Source organism: Schistocerca serialis, chromosome 6 (assembly GCF_023864345.2).
Source record: "Schistocerca serialis cubense isolate TAMUIC-IGC-003099 chromosome 6, iqSchSeri2.2, whole genome shotgun sequence".
Classification (NCBI taxonomy): Eukaryota; Metazoa; Arthropoda; class Insecta; order Orthoptera; family Acrididae; genus Schistocerca; species Schistocerca serialis.
In genome coordinates this window covers 329,252,967-329,272,456 of record NC_064643.1, presented here as the reverse complement: position 1 = coordinate 329,272,456, position 19,490 = coordinate 329,252,967, and the positions used below count along the sequence as shown (strand labels likewise).

At 45.0% G+C, this 19,490-nt stretch overlaps 1 long non-coding RNA gene across 1 annotated transcript in view; it reads left to right on the top strand.

Annotated features, from left to right (window-relative positions):
• Window positions 1-19,490, top strand: part of LOC126484120 (uncharacterized) — a 293,517-nt gene that overhangs the window by 87,914 nt on the left and 186,113 nt on the right. Inside the window, exon 2 of the long non-coding RNA XR_007587811.1 lies at window positions 3,032-3,106. This is a non-coding gene — a long non-coding RNA (uncharacterized LOC126484120). The remainder of the gene's footprint in view (window positions 1-3,031; window positions 3,107-19,490) is intronic.

Genomic DNA, 19,490 nt, shown 5'->3' with positions numbered 1-19,490 from the left:
TGTGATATTCACGATACACTCGTGAAATGATCGTACGGGAAAATCCCCACTTCATCGCTATCTCGGAGATGCTGTATCCCATCATTTGTACGCCGACTATAACACCACGTTCAAACTCACTTAAGTCTTGATAACCTGCCAATGTAGCAGCAGTAACCGATCTAACAACTGCGCCAGACGCTTGTTGTCTTAATATAGGCGTTGCGGATCGTAACGCCGTATCCTGCCTGTTTACATATCTCTGTATTTGAATACGCATGCCTATACCAGTTTATTTGGCACTTCAGTGTGTAACGCATGGAGAAATCGGGAGCAAGCCTACGTCCACTAGTCGGTGTCAAATAGCTGATTATGATGGTGACAATGACGAATGTTCCATGAAATTTCGTGTGTACAGCCGCATAAATTCAGCTTCTTCTTCTAATATTTCGGCTTAATACCGTTCAGCCATCATCAGAGTGAGCCGAGGTGACTAATTCTCCAGCACTTGCTCCGTCCTTTTAAACCCGAGGACCGAACCACTGCGTATGCGGCCAAAGATACACAAGGCGCCAGAGACGTTGATAGGCGGCAAAGAGGTGTAACATATGCATGGAAATTAATTCTACGGCTGCGCAGTCGACCCACACGGCGATATCGATGTGTCACGGAGAGATGCACCGTCGCGACGTCTTTGTGATTTAACTACAGAAATTGTCGGATTCCATGATTCGTCCAGGCTGAAGCCGCTATCTCTATTAATTAAATTCGTCACCAACCGAATTTCAGTTGCTTCTATCACTACTGAGTCCCAGAAAGATGAAGTCGAGGCTAAAATTTCGACATTATTGTACACCATAGAGTGCCCAGTGTCAATATAGTGCTCCGCCACCGCAGATTTATTAGGTTGTAAGAGACGGGTGTACCTGCGGTGCTCTGTGCATCTTTCCTAGGTAGTACGTGTCGTCTGTCCGATGTATGAACGGCCGCACTCACATGGGATCTCATAAAACCCAGGCTTCCGAAGCACCAAATCATCTTTAACGGAACCCAGGAGTGCTGCAGTCTTTGGTGGAGGACGAAAAATGACTGTGTTTTCTGAGGATCCGTCCTATTTTTGACGAAAGGCTTCCCATGTATGGCAGGAAAGTCATGGATTTAAAATTTTCCGTGTCTTCTTGCGCTTTTCTTGTGCCCTCTGTTGGTTTCTTAGAAAAAGAAGCTGAATTTATGCGGCTGCTAGCCCGAAATTTTATGGAATACTCTTTGCGCTGCGAAAACACGGAGATACACAATGACGTACGTGTTCACACTAATGAAACACGAATTAAGATAGTACTGCGGAATTACTGGGAAGATGTCTGAGACCGTGCAGAACGTACTGGGCAGCGTACCCGCGAGGTCAGTCAGCTGCTATCGGCCTCGCTTCCGGCTATTGTGGCGGCCGGACCTCAAGTGTTTGGGAGTTTCCCCACTGCGTGAGGGAGGGTGTGGAGGCGGAGGAGCCGCTGCCTGTGCCCACGGACACAAAGCCCCAGTGTGTGCGTGGGCGGGCTGTGTGGGGACCGGCTTGGCGGCCCAGCCCAAACACACGCAGCTTCCGCCCATTCACACGGCCGCGGGCCACCTCACACTCCGCAGAAGGCTACGCGCGCGCTTCCTCTCACTGCGGCGCCAGCTGGTGTCGACACACCGTCACAATGACGCCCACGCTTCTCAATGAAAGGGTCAGAAGAGCGCAACTAAAACTTTTTAGAGTTCTATATAAAAATGGCTCTGATCACTATGGGGCTTAACATCTACGGTCATCAGTCCCCTAGAACTTAGAACTACTTAAACCTAACTTACCTAATTACAGCACACAACACCCAGAGTTCTATATAAATACAGCAAACTGTAACCAGTCATTTTTTGAAATATTCTTCATTCCATTAACCCGCTTTCGAACGTTTTCAGTCTCATCTTCAGACGGTGCACAAGAGGTTACATGTCTGTTTCGTAGCGTAATGCAGGTTTGGCAAAGAACGCATTCCTGGCCAAGCGAAATCTACTAGTATCAAACATAGGCGATGAGAAAGAAATTACCGTGAATGTACGTTTGGAGTACAGCGTTGTATTGTAGCGAAACATCGACTGTGGCAAGTAAGAACAGAAGAGATACGAAGTATTTGAGATGTGGTGCGTTACAGAAGAATGTTGAAAATAAGGTGGACTAAAGAAATAAGAGACGGGGAGGTTCTCTGTGGAATCGGCGAGGAAAGGAATGTATGGCAAACACCGACAAGAAGAAGGGACAGATGATAGGGCTTCTGTTAAGACGTCAGGGAGTAACTTGGGTGGTACTAGAGAGAACTGTAGAGGCTAAAACCAGAGATTGGAATACATGCAGGAAATAATTGAGGACGTAGGTTACAAGTGCTAGTCTGAGATCAAAAACTTGGTACAGGAGATGAAGTCATGGCAGACCGCATTGAACTACTCAAAAGACTGATGATTCAGGGAAAAAATCCTGGGAGCTGGCTTTTCATGGCGAATTGGCTCCATTCATTTTTGATCCACTCGCCATATAAACAGTATTCAAGGCCACACATTAAAGTATGTTCCATATTCTTGTCACATAGCCAGCACCCAGCATTACGCTACGAAAGACTCATGTAACCTCCTGTGCACTATCTGAAGGTGAACCTGAAAAGGTTCGAAAACCGGTTTAACGGTTTCAAGAAACTGGTCGCAGTTTTCTGTATTTATATTGAATAAACAGTCAAGAGTTTTTAAACGTGCGTAGTGGATGAGTTTACTTAAGAGTTCTTCCTATGTAGGGAGCCAAAGCCGCTGTAAGTTTCCTCGAGACATTTACCTGTGTAAAAATGTATATTCTTTTTAATTTGATAAAAATACTTTTTGAGGATAATAGTGATTATTTAATTTCGTCCCAGTGGTAACTGTTAAGTGAGAAATACGCTACAAATTGATATTGTATTTCAGTTGAACATTCACATCTATTATGTATCATCTGGACTGTTAATGTGTTAACGGTTCCTTCTGTCTGCAGGGTCCTGTGCCATGCTAACGCTGTATACTGAGTAAAGGGGCCAGCAGCTCGGCGCGTCGAGTACGACAGCTCCCGGTAAGCCAAAGTTTATCACAAAATAGTTCCTAAGACACTATACGACGAGTCGGCTGATATTCATTCCCATCTCGTTATGACCACAGCTACACTACGTGATCAAAAGTATCCGGACACCCACAAAAACATACGTTTTTCACATTAGGCGCATTGTGCTGCCACCTACTTCCAGGTACCCCGTAGCAACGTCCTCAGTTGTCATTAGATGACGTGAGCGAGCAGAATGGGGCGCTCCGCGGAACTCACGGACTTCGAACGTGGTCAGGTGATTGGGTGTCCCTTCTGTCAGACGTCTGTACGAGAGATTTCCACACTCCTAAACATCTCTAGGTCCACTGTTTCCGGTGTCATAGTGAAGTGGAAACGTGAAGGGACACGTACAGCACAAAAGCGTACAGGCCGACCTCGTCTGTTGACTGACAGAGACAGCCGACAGTTGAAGACGGCCGTAATGTGTAATAGGCAGACATCTATCCAGACCATCACACAGGAATTCCAGACTGCATCAGAATCCAATGAAAGTACTATGACACTTAGGCGGGAGGTGAGAAAACTGGGATTTCATGGTCGAGCGGCTGCTCATAAGCCACACATCACGCCGGTAAACGCCAAACGAAACCTTCCTTGGTGTAAGGAACGTAAACATTGGACGATGTAACAGTGGAAAAACGTTGTGAGGAGTGAGGAATCACGGTACACAATGTGGCGATCCGATGGTAGGGTGTGGGTATGGCGAATGTCCGGTGAACATCATCTGCCAGCGTGTGTAGTGCTAACAATAAAATTCGAAGGCGGTTGTGTTATGGTGTGGTCGTGTTTTTCATGGAGGGGGCTTGCACCCCTTGTTGTTTTGCGTGGCACTATCACAACAGAGGCCTGCATTGATGTTTTAAGCACCTTCTTGCTTCCCACTATTGAAGAGCAATTATGTGATGGAGCTTGTATCTTTCAGTACATGTTCATAATGCACTGCCTGTGGCGGAGTGGTTACACGACAATAACATCCCTGTGATGGACTAGCCTGCACAGAGTCCTGACCTGAATGCTACAGTACACCTTTGGGATGTTTTGGAACGCCGACTTCGTGTCAGGCCTCACCGTCCGACATCGATACCTCTCGTCAGTGCAGCACTCCGTGAAGAATGGGCTGCCATCCCCCTAGAAACCTTCCAGCACCTGATTGAACGTATGCATGCGAGAGTGTAAGCTGCCATCAAAGCTAATGGTGGACCAAGACCATACTGAACTGCAGCATTATCGATGGAGGGCGTGCCGACCGCGGTGGCATAGTGGTTCTAGGCGCTTTAGTCCAAAACCGCGTGACTGCTACGGTCGCAGGTTCGAATCCTGGCTCTGGCATGGATGTGTGTGATGTCCTTAGGTTAGTTAGGTTTAAGTAGTTCTACGTTCTAGGAGACTGATGACCTCAGATGCTAAGTCCCATAGTGCTCAGAGCCATTTGAACCATTTGATGGAGGGTCAAGTGTCCGGATACTTTTGCTCACATAGTGTACGTGCTTCACTTACGCTCATGTTTTTCAGTACGTCACATGTAATACACTTGTGCAGGGTGGTCCACATATCTAACATGTTTCCAGTCCATCTTCTTTTTTCAAAGCAGCCATGAAGTACATCACTCTTGTGTCAACTGTAGAACCGACACACTGCCATCTCTGGCCACAGAAGTTTACTCCACAGGGTATCGATTGATTATATGACTATAAATTACTCATAACTGAATATTTTCACCTGCACTCAACACAAATACGATATTGCCGCAAAGAAGAATGTGTTATTTTTTTCCATTCCAAAGAAGGCTGTTGCTAACAAGTGTGAATATTACCGAACTATCTGGTTAATTAGTCATGGCTACAAAATGCTGAAACGAAAGAGAATTATGATAGAAGCCGGCGGTGGAGAAGATCAGTATGAGTATATAGAAACACGCGATGCCATGCTGACCCTACGGCTTATTTTAGATGATAAACTGAAAAAAATGCAAACTTACATTTATATCATTTGTAGAGTTACTGATGACTTTTGACAATATTTACTGGGATACATTCTTTGAAATACTGAAGGTAGCAGGTTAAAATACAGGGAGCGAAAAGTTTTCTACAACTTGTACTGAAACCAGACTGCAATTATAAGTGTCGAGGGGCATGAAAGGCAAACAGTGGTTGAGAACGATTGAGACAGGATTGTAACTTATATCCAATGTTATTCAATCTGTACATTGAGTAAGCAGTAAATGAAGCCAAGGAGAAGTTGGAGAAGGGAACTGGAGTTCAGCGAGAAGAAATAAAAACTTCCGATGACATTGTAATTCTGTCAGAGACGGCAAAAGCCTTGCAAGACCAGTTGAACGGAATGGATACTGTCTTGAAAAGAGGTTGTAAGGCGAGTTTCAGCCGCAGTAAAACGAGAGTAATGAAATTTAATCGAATTAAATCACGTGATGCTACAGGATCAGATTAGGAAATGAGACACTAAAACGAATCGATTGAGTATTGCTATTCGGTCACCAAAATAGCTGACTGTGGCCGAAGTAGAGAGGATATCAAATGCAGGCTGGTAATAATTGCAAAAAAGGTTTCTGAAAAACAAAAATTTGTTAACGTGTATAAATTTACAAATTCTATAATCTTAGGTTTGCTTTTTTTAAATTTATCTTCTAAGATAATTCGTATGGTCAGTATATCTTCCTACATTTCTTCAGAACCGAAACTGATCAATGGGGCTAACTAGCTACCAAGTTTTCCATTCTTGGCATCCATTAATTTCGTACTTACACTTCCCGCTTAAGTCGATGCGTGCGCCACTGAAAGTCGGGGCGTGATTCCCAGACAGTAGTGTGATTTTTTATGTTAATCATCGATTTTTCCACATCTGTGAGTGATATGTTAATGTTAAAATGACCCAAGTTACACCGTGGTTCGGAGAGCACGTTAAACTGTGGGTTGCTTTTTAACTGCCTGGACAAGGCGACGGCATACCGCCTCTAATTGAACCATGTTTAGTAAAGCCATGCCGTGTTCAAATGCATCTTTAGATTGAAGTTTTAATTTTATGATAAATTAAGAATAAGAGTAAATATGTTTCAGAGTGTCATCTTCAGTTTTATTTAAACAAGGTCGACTTCGAGGTTTCTAGCCTCATCTTCAGATACACCTGTTTTTTTTTTTTTTGGTCATCAGTCTACTGACTGGTTTGATGCGGCCCGCCACGAATTCCTTGCCTGTGCTAACCTCTTCATTTCAGAGTAGCACTTGTAACCTACGTCCTCAATTATTTGCTTGACGTATTCCAATCTATGCCTTCCTCTACAGTTTTTGCCCTCTACAGCTCTCTCTAGTACCATGGAAGTCATTCCCTCATGTCTTAGCAGATGTTCTATCATCCTGTCCCTTCTCCTTATCAGTGTTTTCCACATATTCCTTTCCTCTCCGATTCTGCGTAGAACCTCCTCATTCCTTACCTTATCAGTCCACCTAATTTTCAACATTCGTCTATAGCACCACATCTCAAATGCTTCGATTCTCTTCTGTTCCGGTTTTCCCACGGTCCATGTTTCACTACCATACAATGCTGTTCTCCAGACGTACATCCTCAGAAATTTCTTCCTCAAATTAAGGCCGGTATTTGATATTAGTAGACTTCTCTTGGCCAGAAATGCCTTTTTTGCCATAGCGAGTCTGCTTTTGATGTCCTCCTTGCTCCGTCCGTCATTGGTTATTTTACTGCCTAGGTAGCAGAATTCCTTAACTTCATTGACTTCGTGACCATCAATCCTGATGTTAAGTTTCTCGCTGTTCTCATTTCTACTACTTCTCATTACCTTCGTCTTTCTCCGATTTACTCTCAAACCATACTGTGTACTCATTAGACTGTTCATTCCATTCAGCAGATTATTTAATTCTTCTTCACTTTCACTCACGATAGCAATGTCATCAGCGAATCGTATCATTGATATCCTTTCACCTTGTATTTTAATTCCACTCCTGAACCTTTCTTTTATTTCCATCATTGCTTCCTCGATGTACAGATTGAAGAGTAGGTGCGAAAGGCTACAGCCTTGTCTTACACCCTTCTTAATACGAGCACTTCGTTCTAGATCGTCCACTCTTATTATTCCCTTTTGGTTGTTGTACATATTGTATATGACCCGTCTCTCCCTATAGCTTACCCCTACTTTTTTCAGAATCTCGAACAGCTTGCACCATTTTATATTGTCGAACGCTTTTTCCAGGTCGACAAATCCTATGAAAGTGTATTGATTTTTCTTTAGCCTTGCTTCCATTATTAGCCGTAACGTCAGAATTGCCTCTCTCGTCCCTTTACTTTTCCTAAAGCCAAACTGATCGTCACCTAGCACATTCTCAATTTTCTTTTGCGTTCTTCTGTATATTATTCTTGTAAGCAGCTTCGATGCATGAGCTGTTAAGCTGATTGTGCGCTAATTCTCGCACTTGTCAGCTCTTGCCGTCTTCGAAATTGTGTGGATGATGCTTTTCCGAAAGTCAGATGGTATATCGCCAGACTCGTATATTCTACACACCAACGTGAATAGTCGTTTTGTTGCCACTTCCCCCAATGATTTTAGAAATTCTGATGGAATGTTATCTATCCCTTCTGCCTTATTTGACCGTAAGTCCTCCAAAGCTCTTTTAAATTCCGATTCTGGTACTGGATCCCCAGTCTCTTCTAAATCGACTCCTGTTTCTTCTTCTATCACATAAGACAAATCTTCACCCTCATAGAGGCTTTCAATGTATTCTTTCCACCTATCTGCTCTATTTAACAGTGGAATTCCCGTTGCACTCTTAATGTTACCACCGTTGCTTTTAATGTCACCAAAGGTTGTTTTGACTTTCCTGTATGCTGAGTCTGTCCTTCCGACAATCATATCTTTTTCGATGTCTTCACATTTTTCCTGCAGCCATTTCGTCTTAGCTTCCCTGCACTTTCTATTTATTTCATTCCTCAGCGACTTGTATTTCTGTATTCCTGATTTTCCCGGAACATGTTTGTACTTCCTCCTTTCATCAATCAACTGAAGTATTTCTTCTGTTACCCATGGTTTCTTCGCAGCTACCTTCTTTGTACCTATGTTTTCCTTCCCAACTTTTGTGATGGCCCTTTTAAGAGATGTCCATTCCTCTTCAACTGTACTGCCTACTGCGCTATTCCTTATTGCTATATCTATAGCGTTAGAGAACTTCAAACGTATCTCGTCATTCCTTAGTACTTCCGTATCCCACTTCTTTGCGTATTGAATCTTCCTGACTAACGTCTTGAACTTCAGCCTACTCTTCATCACTACTATATTGTGATCTGAGTCTATATCTGCTCCTGGGTACGCCTTACAATCCAGTATCTGATTTCGGAATCTCTGTCTGACCATGATGTAATCTAATTGAAATCTTCCCGTACCTCCCGGCCTTTTTCAAGTATACCTCCTCCTCTTGTGATTCTTGAACAGGCTGTTCGCTATTACTAGCTGAAACTTGTTACAGAACTCAATTAGTCTTTCTCCTCTTTCATTCCTTGTCCCAAGCCCATATTCTCCTGTAACCTTTTCTTCTACTCCTTCCCCTACAACTGCATTCCAGTCGCCCATGACTATTAGATTTACGTCCCACTTTACATACTGCATTACCCTTTCAATATCCTCATACACTTTCTCTATCTGTTCATCTTCAGCTTGCGACGTCGGAATGTATACCTGGACTATCGTTGTCGGTGTTGGTCTGCTGTCGATTCTGATTAGAACAACCCGGTCACTGAACTGTTCACAGTAACACACCCTCTGCCCTACCTTCCTATTCATAACGAATCCTACAGCTGTTATACCATTTTCTGCTGCTGTTGATATTACCCGATACTCATCTGACCAGAAATCCTTGTCTTCCTTCCACTTCACTTCACTGACCCCTACTATATCTAGATTGAGCCTTTGCATTTCCCTTTTCAGATTTTCTAGTTTCCCTACCACGTTCAAGCTTCTGACATTCCACGCTCCGACTCGTAGAACGTTATCCTTTCGTTGATTATTCAATCTTTTTCTCATGGTAACCTCCCCCTTGGCAGTCCCCTCCCGGAGATACGAATGGGGGACTATTCCGGAATCTTTTGCCAATGGAGAGATCATCATGACACTTCTTCAATTACAGGCCACATGTCCTGTGGATACACGTTACGTGTCTTTAATGCAGTGGTTTCCATTGCCTTCTGCAGCCTCATGTCGTTGATCATTGCTGATTCTTCCGCCTTTAGGGGCAATTTCCCACCCCTAGGACAAGAGAGTGCCCTGAACCTCTATCCGCTCCTCCGCCCTCTTTGACAAGGCCGTTGGCAGAATGAGACTGACTTCTTATGCCGGAAGTCTTCGGCCGCCAATGCTGATTATTTATCAAAATTTAGGCAGTGGCGGGGATCGAATCCGGGACCGAAGACGTTTTGATGATGAATCCAAGACGCTACCCCATTTTTTTTAATGAAATCTCATTTTGTTCGTGTTTGTTCGTTGCTTCTGCTCGTGGCGGACGTCGCAAGACACGCGTTCAGTTCGTCGTTGATCAATTATCTCAGTTTTTTTTATTACAGAGGGCTCCTAACCCTCTGACCGAACACGCTGAGTTAACCGTGCCGGCATGCCTAGACCAAGGGTTACACCTTATGCATATGAAATGCTGAGACTGGTAGTACTCACAATAAAATCATATCTTAAGTTATACGGCCGTTGGTGAATTTCATTGACATTGATAATTACTTAACCAGCCGATGTCCCCTGTCCGTGCTCCAGCCATATCCATATATGGATGGATATGTTGAGTATCGTCTGATGGTGTTGGCGTTACTTTATACCTTTAAACCTTATGATTAAACATGGTAACATCTATATTACTGAACGACCAAAAAAATTGGTGCACGGCGCACAATCCCAGTTGAAGTTTTTCTATGTAGCAGCTTTCGAGGTCAACAAAAATGTGATTTTCAATATTTCATATAATTAGTAACCGAATTTAAAAAATTAAATTCCTGTCGTAATCTACTCATTAAGAGGTATAATCTTGCAAAGATTTAACACATTAAGTCAAGTATTAAAGTTAGAAACTGTTTCTGCGTTTTGAGACAGCGTAACTCAAAGCGCCAAATTACCCGGATTATATTCACGCAATGTTTGAGAATGAGAGCACTCAGAGACTTCCAACGAACTTTAATTACAATTTCAAACTTTTTTTGAAACTTTTTCACGTTGAAATCTCCCACAAAATACCGGATGGAAAAAAATTTATTAGTTACTACATTTTAGCTGTTCTTGCTGTAAAATAGCAGCATCAGGCATGACGTTTTAATTTATTGCTTCTTTACTGTTAACTCTATTCGCATCATATTTTGTGGAAAGTATCCACGTACACCTGCTAAATATCATTTCATGACACGTAGTTAGGAAGACATGGCGTTTTATACATGGTAGTTCGATTCTTTAAAGAATCGGGCTTTGGGTGTGGGGGAGTCATTGATTTTACTCTAAAAGGCACAGAAATGTAAAAGTAATTTCTAAAATACTATGGAGTCCTGTTTTTAAAGTCTTACGGAAGTCTGTCCAATTTATTCAATAACCTCACGTACTTAAATTGGGCAATATCACTGTATAAATATTTCTCTCCTATGCTTGTATGAAATTATAATCTTTGACTTCAGCATAAGAGCATTAATTAATCTCACGAACGGAAGACGTCAAAGAAGTTGTTAACGCATAGTCCATATGTAATGCAATAGGATTAGGACGGCTGTTTTCTTTCAACCTCCGGTCGTTGCCTCAGCTGTTTGCAGCCAAGAATTGTTATGAAGAAGGGAACCCATGACAGTTCTGTTACGTGGGCTGAAATCAAGCGAAACCCCTCAAAGGACTTCTCACTTAGCGGGAGACACTACTTTCTAGTCATATGTACCTGCTCGCTTTGCGACATGACGTGATAGACGGGCATACTAGAGGCCCTGTGCAAAGCTTAACCTGATTTTCAATGTGCTTTTTATCTCACCACCGATCGGAGGTCGAGAAAAAAGAAGAAAAAAGAAAAGGACTCGTATATATGCACCGGCTAATTGTAATTATTTAATGTGAACAGGTACAATTGAAGTGGAGGATAGAAACCTGGAATTTTATTTTGTTAAAATGAAGTTGAAGACCATTTAACCGCAGTCTGAGCCACATTCATTCTTACTTTCAAGTTTTACTCGTATTTACTACAACAAGTATATTCAGTACGAAAGGTCCTGCAAAGGCTGCATAGTACGTAATTGCTACCAGTAGACTACTTAGCGAAGTAGGAAACTGCTAGGAAAAACAAGCAGAAAATAATAGGCGGACATTCTTGTAAGATGGTGAGATCTGCTTGATATATTGTCGCGTACCGTTGCTTGTGCGCTTGCCCAGACACCCACACATACACACACAGGAAATAATGAGCCGCTGATGTCAGTATGCTACTAAATAACAAGAAAGGGCACTGAACGCCACTAAATTACGAAGTGTACGTGCCGCCGTGTTTTATTACGCCAATTAACTGACCGGCAGCGGAAAGAGTATGTTCTACAGCACGCAAGCTTCTGCAGCGTCGGAGGGGGCGGAGGAATCACGTCCTCATGGTGAGGCCGTGCGGAGCAGCATCAGTATTACATCACGAGATTTCGTGCGACAAATCTGGCTGCTCGCTATAACCTGGCCAGCTGCAAGTAGCAGTATTGACAGCAATGTGGAAACCAACTATCTAGCCATCTACGCGTAACACACAAAGCTAGTCTTGATTCTGTAAACCAAGTCTGAAATATATACAACCAGGTACATAATCGGCAACCCTCTATGAAGTGCGCAACGAAGCGAAGCGTACTTCATAACAGTGGTACTCATTTTCCGAGCTTTCGTCTTCACCTATTAAGTGAGGAAAAATATCTATATACGAGGGTGTGTCAAATGAAAACCTTAAATATTTTTTTAAATACTATTTATTGTGCAGAAGTGGTACAGAGCTGTATCACTTTTCAACATAATCTCCCCCACGCTCAATGCAAGTCCTCCAGCGCTTACAAAGTGCATAAATTCCTTTAGAAAAAAATTCTTTTGGTAGTCCGTGCAACCACTCATGCACCGCGTGGCGTACCTCTCCATCAGAACGGAACTTCTTTTCTCCCATTGCGTCTTTGAGTGGTCCAAACATATGGAAATCACTTGGGGCAAGGTCTGGTAAGTATGGTGGATGAGGAAGACACTCAAAATGCAGGTCTGTGGTTGTTGCAACTGTTTTACGGGCAGTGTGGAGCCTTCCGTTGTCATGTTGCAAAAGGACGCCTGCTGACAGCAATCCACGTCACTTTGATTTGATTGCAGGCCGCAGATGATTTTTTAGGAGAGCTGTGTATGACGCACTGGTGACAGTGGTCTCTCTAGGCATGTAATGCTCCAAAATGACGCCTTTTTCTTCCAAAAGAGTGTCAGCATAACCTTCCCTTCTGATGGTTCTGGTCGAAACTTCTTTGGTTTTGGTGATGAGGAATGACGCCATTCCTTGCTCGCTCTCTTCGTTTCCGGTTGGTGGAAGTGAATCCAGGTTTCGTCCTCAGTAACGATTCTTGCAAGGAAGCCATCACCTTCTCGTTCAAAGCGCCGAAGAAGTTCTTCACAAGCATCAAAACGTCGTTTTCTCATTTCACGAGTCAGCTACCGTGGCACCCATCTTGCAGACACTTTGTGAAACTGGAGCACGTCATGCACAATGTGGTGTACTGACCCATGCCTAATCTGTAAACATGCTGCAATATCATTCAGTGTCACTCGGCGGTTTTCCTTCACTAAGTCTTCAACTGCTGCAATGTTCTGTGGAGTCACAACTCGTGCCTGACCTGGATGAGGAGCATCGTCTTCCACTGAAGTCACACCATTTGCTAACTTCCTACTCCATTCGTAGACTTGCTGCTGTGACAAATATGCATCACCGTATTGAACCTTCATTCGTCGATGAATTTCAATAGATTTCACACCTTCACTACGCAAAAACCGAATAACAGCGTTCTGTTCTTCCCTGGTGCAAGTCGCAAGTGGGGCGGCCATCTTTATACTGATACTGCGACGGTATGCAAGCATCTGCACTATGCTGCCACCTACAGGCCACTCTGGACGCTGTTTGTAGCATGCTTACCAACTTACAGGATAACGGCGCGAATTTCGATTTATTATTACAAATTTAAGGTTTCCATTTGACTCACCCTCGTACTTCCGTAGGCGCCTTAATCGCCCTCATACTTTTCTCGTGGTCACCTACGTAAGATATGCACTATCTAATCAACAATATCTGCGCAGCGATAAGTGGACATTAATAAGGGGTGTGTCCACCTTAAACTCCGCTGGGGAGGCGTCCGAATGTCTGTGGCGCGATGGCAGCCCATTCAACCTCGAGAGCCGGAAATAGAGAAGCTAGTGATGTTGAACGCTGTGGTCTGGAGTCGACGTTCTAAGTCATTCCAAAAGTGTTCCATGTGGTTGACGTTGGTACTTTGGGCAGCCACACCAATTCAGGAGCGTTATTGTCCACAAACCATTGCCTCAAGATGTTGCTATACGACAGGGTGCATTGTCATGCTGAAACAAATCATCTATCGTCTTTGAAACGTTCCTCTACTGTACGCAGCACACAATGCTGTAAACTGTTCATATTCTTCCACATTTACCGTTTTCTTAATCCCAATAAAGGGACCACACACATAACCACGAAAAACAGCCCCATACCATAACACCGTCTCCTCTGTACTACACTGCTGGCGTTACACCTGATGGCAGATTACGTTCTTCAGGCGCTCACCAACCCAAACTCTTCCATTGGACTGTCCATTGGTACATCGTGATTCACCACTCCAAATCAGTCGTTTCGTCGTCCGCTGTCCATTTGCCTCTCTCTTTACATCACCTCCATCGTCGCTTGGCCTTGACTACAAGAGTATGTGGCTTGTAAGAAGCTGTACGACTGTTGCATCCTATTCCTTTTAACTCCCTATGCACAGTTTTTGTGTTAGCTGGACTAATGGTAGCACTTTGGAACTCACGGGGGTTTGACAACTACCATTCGCTGTTGTCGATGGTGCCTGTCTGTCAGTACACGAGGTCTCCCTGGTCGTGGTTTAGCTGTGTCCCTTTTCCACTTCACAATCACATCAGCACAATACACTTGGGCAACTTTAGAAGGGTTGAAATGTCCCTGATGGATTTGTTACTCGGGTGACATCCAATTACTAGTCCACGTTCGAAGTCATTGAGCTCTCTTGACCGACACATGGTGTTGTGAATCCTTCTCTACTGACAATATAATAATCCCCGTCTAATTTTACACTTGCATGTCCGCCTCTTGTGATATTTAATAGTCAGTTCCCCATTACATAGGCCTGTTCGGATACGTATGATCAGACAGTGTATGACAGTGACAGCGGAATTATTGCTCCATCTTCTTCCACTGCCATAACTTAAAAATAATCTAACACGTCTTTAATAAGAACAGAGTCACCCTTCTTTGGGGATACCCATTTAAGAAAGGAAGGAAAATTAAACTACAATACACTACTGACCATTAAAATTGCTACACGAAGAAGAAATGCAGATGATAAACGGGTATTCATTGGACAAATATATTATACTAGAACTGACATGTGATTACATTTTCACGCAATTTGGGTGCATAGATCCTGATAAATCAGTACGCAGAATAACCAAAATCTGGCCGTAATAACGACCTTGATACGCCTGGGCATTGAGTGAAACAGAGCTTGGACGGCGTGTACAGGTACAGCTGCCCATACAGCTTAGACACGATACCATAGTTCATCAAGAGTAGTGACTGGCGTATTGTGACGAGCCAGTTGCTCGGCCACCATTGACCAGACGTTTTCAGTTGGTGAGTGATCTGGAGAATGTGCTGGCCAGGGCAGCAGTCGAACATTTTCTGTATCCAGAAAGGCCCGTACAGGACCTGCAACATGCGGTCGTGCATTATCCTGCTGAAATGTAGGGTTTTGCAGGGATCGAATGCAGGGTAGAGCCACGGGTCGTAACACATCTGAAATGTAACGTCCACTGTTCAAAGTGACGTCAATGCGAACAAGAGGTGACCGAGACGTGTAACCAATGGCACCCCATACCATCACGCCTGGTGATACGCCATTATGGCGATGACGAATACACTCTTCCGATGTGCGTTCACCACGATGTCGCCAAACACGGATGCGACCATCATGATGCTGTAAACAGAACCTGGATTCATCCGCAAAAATGACGTTTTGCCATTCGTGCACTCAGGTTCGTCGTTGAGTACACCATCGCAGGCGCTCCTGTCTGTGATGCAGCGTCAAGAGTAACCGCAGCCATGGTCTCCGAGCTGATAGTCCATGCTGCTGCAAACGTCGTCGAACTGTTCGTGCAGATGGTTGTTGTCTTGCAAACGTCTCCATCTGTTGACTCAGGGATCGAGACGTGGCTACACGATCCGTTACAGCCATGCGGATAAGATGCCTGTCGTCTCGACTGCTAGTGATGCGAGGCCGTCGGGATCCAGCACGGCGTTCCGTATCACCCTCCTGAACCCACCGATTCCATATTCTGCTAACAGTCATTGGATCTCGACCAACGCGAGCAGCATTGTCGCGATACAATAAACCGCAATCGCGATAGGCTACAATCCGACCTTTATCAAAGTCGTAAGCGTGATGGTACGCATTTCTCTTCCTTTCACGAGGTGGCACAACAACGTTTCACCAGGCAACGCCGGTCAACTGCTGTTTGTGTATGAGAAAGCGGATGGAAACTTTCCTCATGTCAGCACGTTGTAGGTGTCGCCACCGGCGCCAGCCATGTGTGAATGCTCTGAAAAGCTAATAATTTGCATATCACAGCATCTTCTTCCTGTCGGTTAAATTTCGCATCTGTAGCACGTCACCTTCGTGGTGTAGCAATTTTAATGGCCAGTAATATATATCATTTGCTAATGGAGTTTGTCTGCTCTTGATGCGGCTACTGTGTAAGCCTGAGTCGGTATCCAGGGGAAGGAAGTTTTCTCCAGCCTAGAGTTGGCCGCCAATCTGTCCCTAACCCCCACAAAACAGGTGTTTCTCTCCTAAAATGAGGGTGATTGACGCTTACCTTGATGGCTCAAAGGCCAGTGTTTTCCCAGAATGACAGGTATTTCCGGACATCTCTTAGGAAATAAGTTTTTGAGAGCCCTGACAGGAAGCAGCCAACGTAAACAGGGAACGGCCAACGTAAATCCTTCAGCTCTGTTCCTCATGCTGTTTGGCTGAATTTTAAATAATTTCGTAGAGCTGCTTGGAACTCGCGTAATTGTCCGGCAGACCCTGTAGAATGAAGGAGTTGCGTGCCCCTTGGAAAGGAGGTGGTGTTTTGGTAATGTATTTAGGGAGATGGTGATCTTTCGTCATCAGCTGGGTTATTTCCTGCGATGTGGAAAACTGAGAGAATCCGGAAGTGCGTTCCAGTGTGAGGACGCCTAATTATGTGTGCTCCTTTTAGGGTTCCCTCGACGTCTGTGGCTTTTTAATGAGCGCGCAAGTGCGCGACAGGAAGATGCATATTGTCAGAGCGTGGAGCCATTAGCTAGCTGGAGGTAGTGCTCATTGAACGAAGCGGACTATGCAAGTTTTAAATCAAGCAAATGAATTCCATTTCTTTCCTTTGAAATTTGAGGTGGTCTTTCAGTATGCTTGTTGCCTTATTCTCGTCGCCGACGCTATGGGGAGAAGTGTGTTTGGTTGTTGTTTCATTAGTTTGGGCGATAAGTTCGAAGCGTTTTTCCATAAGTTTAATAATCATAACAGATATACCACACATAAACTTTACTCGTCAATAGCATGTTCACCTTCACTAGTTGCTATAATCTACCAACACTGTGGTAATTTTCCGATTCTGCGACCGTAGAAATCAGAGGTCTTGAGGCGAAGAACTCGAGTCACTTCGGAGCGCACTTTCATCCGGAAACGAAATTTCTTGAAGGTTGTTCGATAGAGAGAGGAAAAGATAAAAATCTGAGGGTGAAAGATCTTGTGAATAAAGTGGGTGCGGAATGACTTCTCAATCCTGTATAGTGCTTTCTGTCAGTCTAGCAGGATGAGGGCGGGCATTATGGTGTAGCAGCATCACTTCACGCAGTCTTCGTGGTCGTTGTCCTGTAAGGTGTCTCGATTGTTGACATTAAATGTCAGAGGTGACGGTTACACCTCGGGGAAGTAATTCGTAGTACACTACACCGTCCATGTTCCACCATATGCGTAATATTCTCCTTTGTGGATACGAGCAAGCCTTTGTACGGGGTGTTGCTGTTTAGTCTGGGCTCAACCATTCCTTTCTTCTCCTTGTGTTAGCATAGAGACACCACTACCTGTCACCAGTAACTATACAGGATAGGAACGGTCGGTGTTCTTCAAGAGCCAATTGATGAGGAGCAAACGGACAAAAAATGTTCAAATCTGTGTGAAATCTTATGGGACTTAACTGCTAAGGTCATCAGTCCCTAAGTTTACACACTACTTAACCTAAATTATCCTAAGGACAAACACACACACCCATGCCCGAGGGAGGGTTCGAACCTCCGCCGGGACGAGCCGCACAGTCCATGAGTGCAGCGCCTTAGACCCAAGCGGACATGCACATATGGCCACCTGTTGATTTTTTTGAATTTGGTTTAGAGCATGCAGTACCCATAGACCACATTTTTGAACCCCCCTCATTGCATACAAATGTCGCACGATAGTGGAATGACCTCATTTCATCACATATACCAGTTCTCGAGTACACTGGCGTGGCTCGTTGTGGATTAATGCTTTTAAACGATCTTCATCAAACCCTGAAGGGCTTCCTGAACGTGGAGAGTTGTTAATGTCAAAACTATATTCCTTATAACGAGGAAAACATTTTATTGCCTTGCTCTGTCCAATGGTATTATCCCCCCAGACACGGTGCAAATGTTTCTGGCTGCCTCCGCTGCTATCAAAGCCTCTATTGAACTCAAACAGAAGAATATGTCGAAAATGTTCCTATTTCTCCAATCGGCACTCTATTTTCTAGCGACCACAGCTCCACTAACTACACTCCTGGAAATGGAAAAAAGAACACATTGACACCGGTGTGTCAGACCCACCATACTTGCTCCGGACACTGCGAGAGGCCTGTACAAGCAATGATCACACGCACGGCACAGCGGACACACCAGGAACCGCCGTGTTGGCCGTCGAATGGCGCTAGCTGCGCAGCATTTGTGCACCGCCGCCGTCAGTGTCAGCCAGTTTGCCGTGGCATACGGAGCTCCATCGCAGTCTTTAACACTGGTAGCATGCCGCGACAGCGTGGACGTGAACCGTATGTGCAGCTGACGGACTTTGAGCGAGGGCATATAGTGGGCATGCGGGAGGCCGGGTGGACGTACCGCCGAATTGCTCAACACGTGGGGCGTGAGGTCTCCACAGTACATCGATGTTGTCGCCAGTGGTCGGCGGAAGGTGCACGTGCCCGTCGACCTGGGACCGGACCGCAGCGACGCACGGATGCACGCCAAGACCGTAGGATCCTACGCAGTGCCGTAGGGGACCGCACCGCCACTTCCCAGCCAATTAGGGACACTGTTGCTCCTGGGGTATCGGCGAGGACCATTCGCAACCGTCTCCATGAAGCTGGGCTACGGTCCCGCACACCGTTAGGCCGTCTTCCGCTCACGCCCCAACATCGTGCAGCCCGCCTCCAGTGGTGTCGCGACAGGCGTGAATGGAGGGACGAATGGAGACATGTCGTCTTCAGCGATGAGAGTCGCTTCTGCCTTGGTGCCAATGATGGTCGTATGCGTGTTTGGCGCCGTGCAGGTGAGCGCCACAATCAGGACTGCATACGACCGAGGCACACAGGTCCAACACCCGGCATCATGGTGTGGGGAGCGATCTCCTACACTGGCCGTACACCACTGGTGATCGTCGAGGGGACACTGAATAGTGCACGGTACATCCAAACCGTCATCGAACCCATCGTTCTACCATTCCTAGACCGGCAAGGGAACTTGCTGTTCCAACAGGACAATGCACGCCCGCATGTATCCCGTGCCACCCAACGTGCTCTAGAAGGTGTAAGTCAACTACCCTGGCCAGCAAGATCTCCGGATCTGTCCCCCATTGAGCATGTTTGGGACTGGATGAAGCGTCGTCTCACGTGGTCTGCACGTCCAGCACGAACGCTGGTCCAACTGAGGCGCCAGGTGGAAATGGCATGGCAAGCCGTTCCACAGGACTACATCCAGCATCTCTACGATCGTCTCCATGGGAGAATAGCAGCCTGCATTGC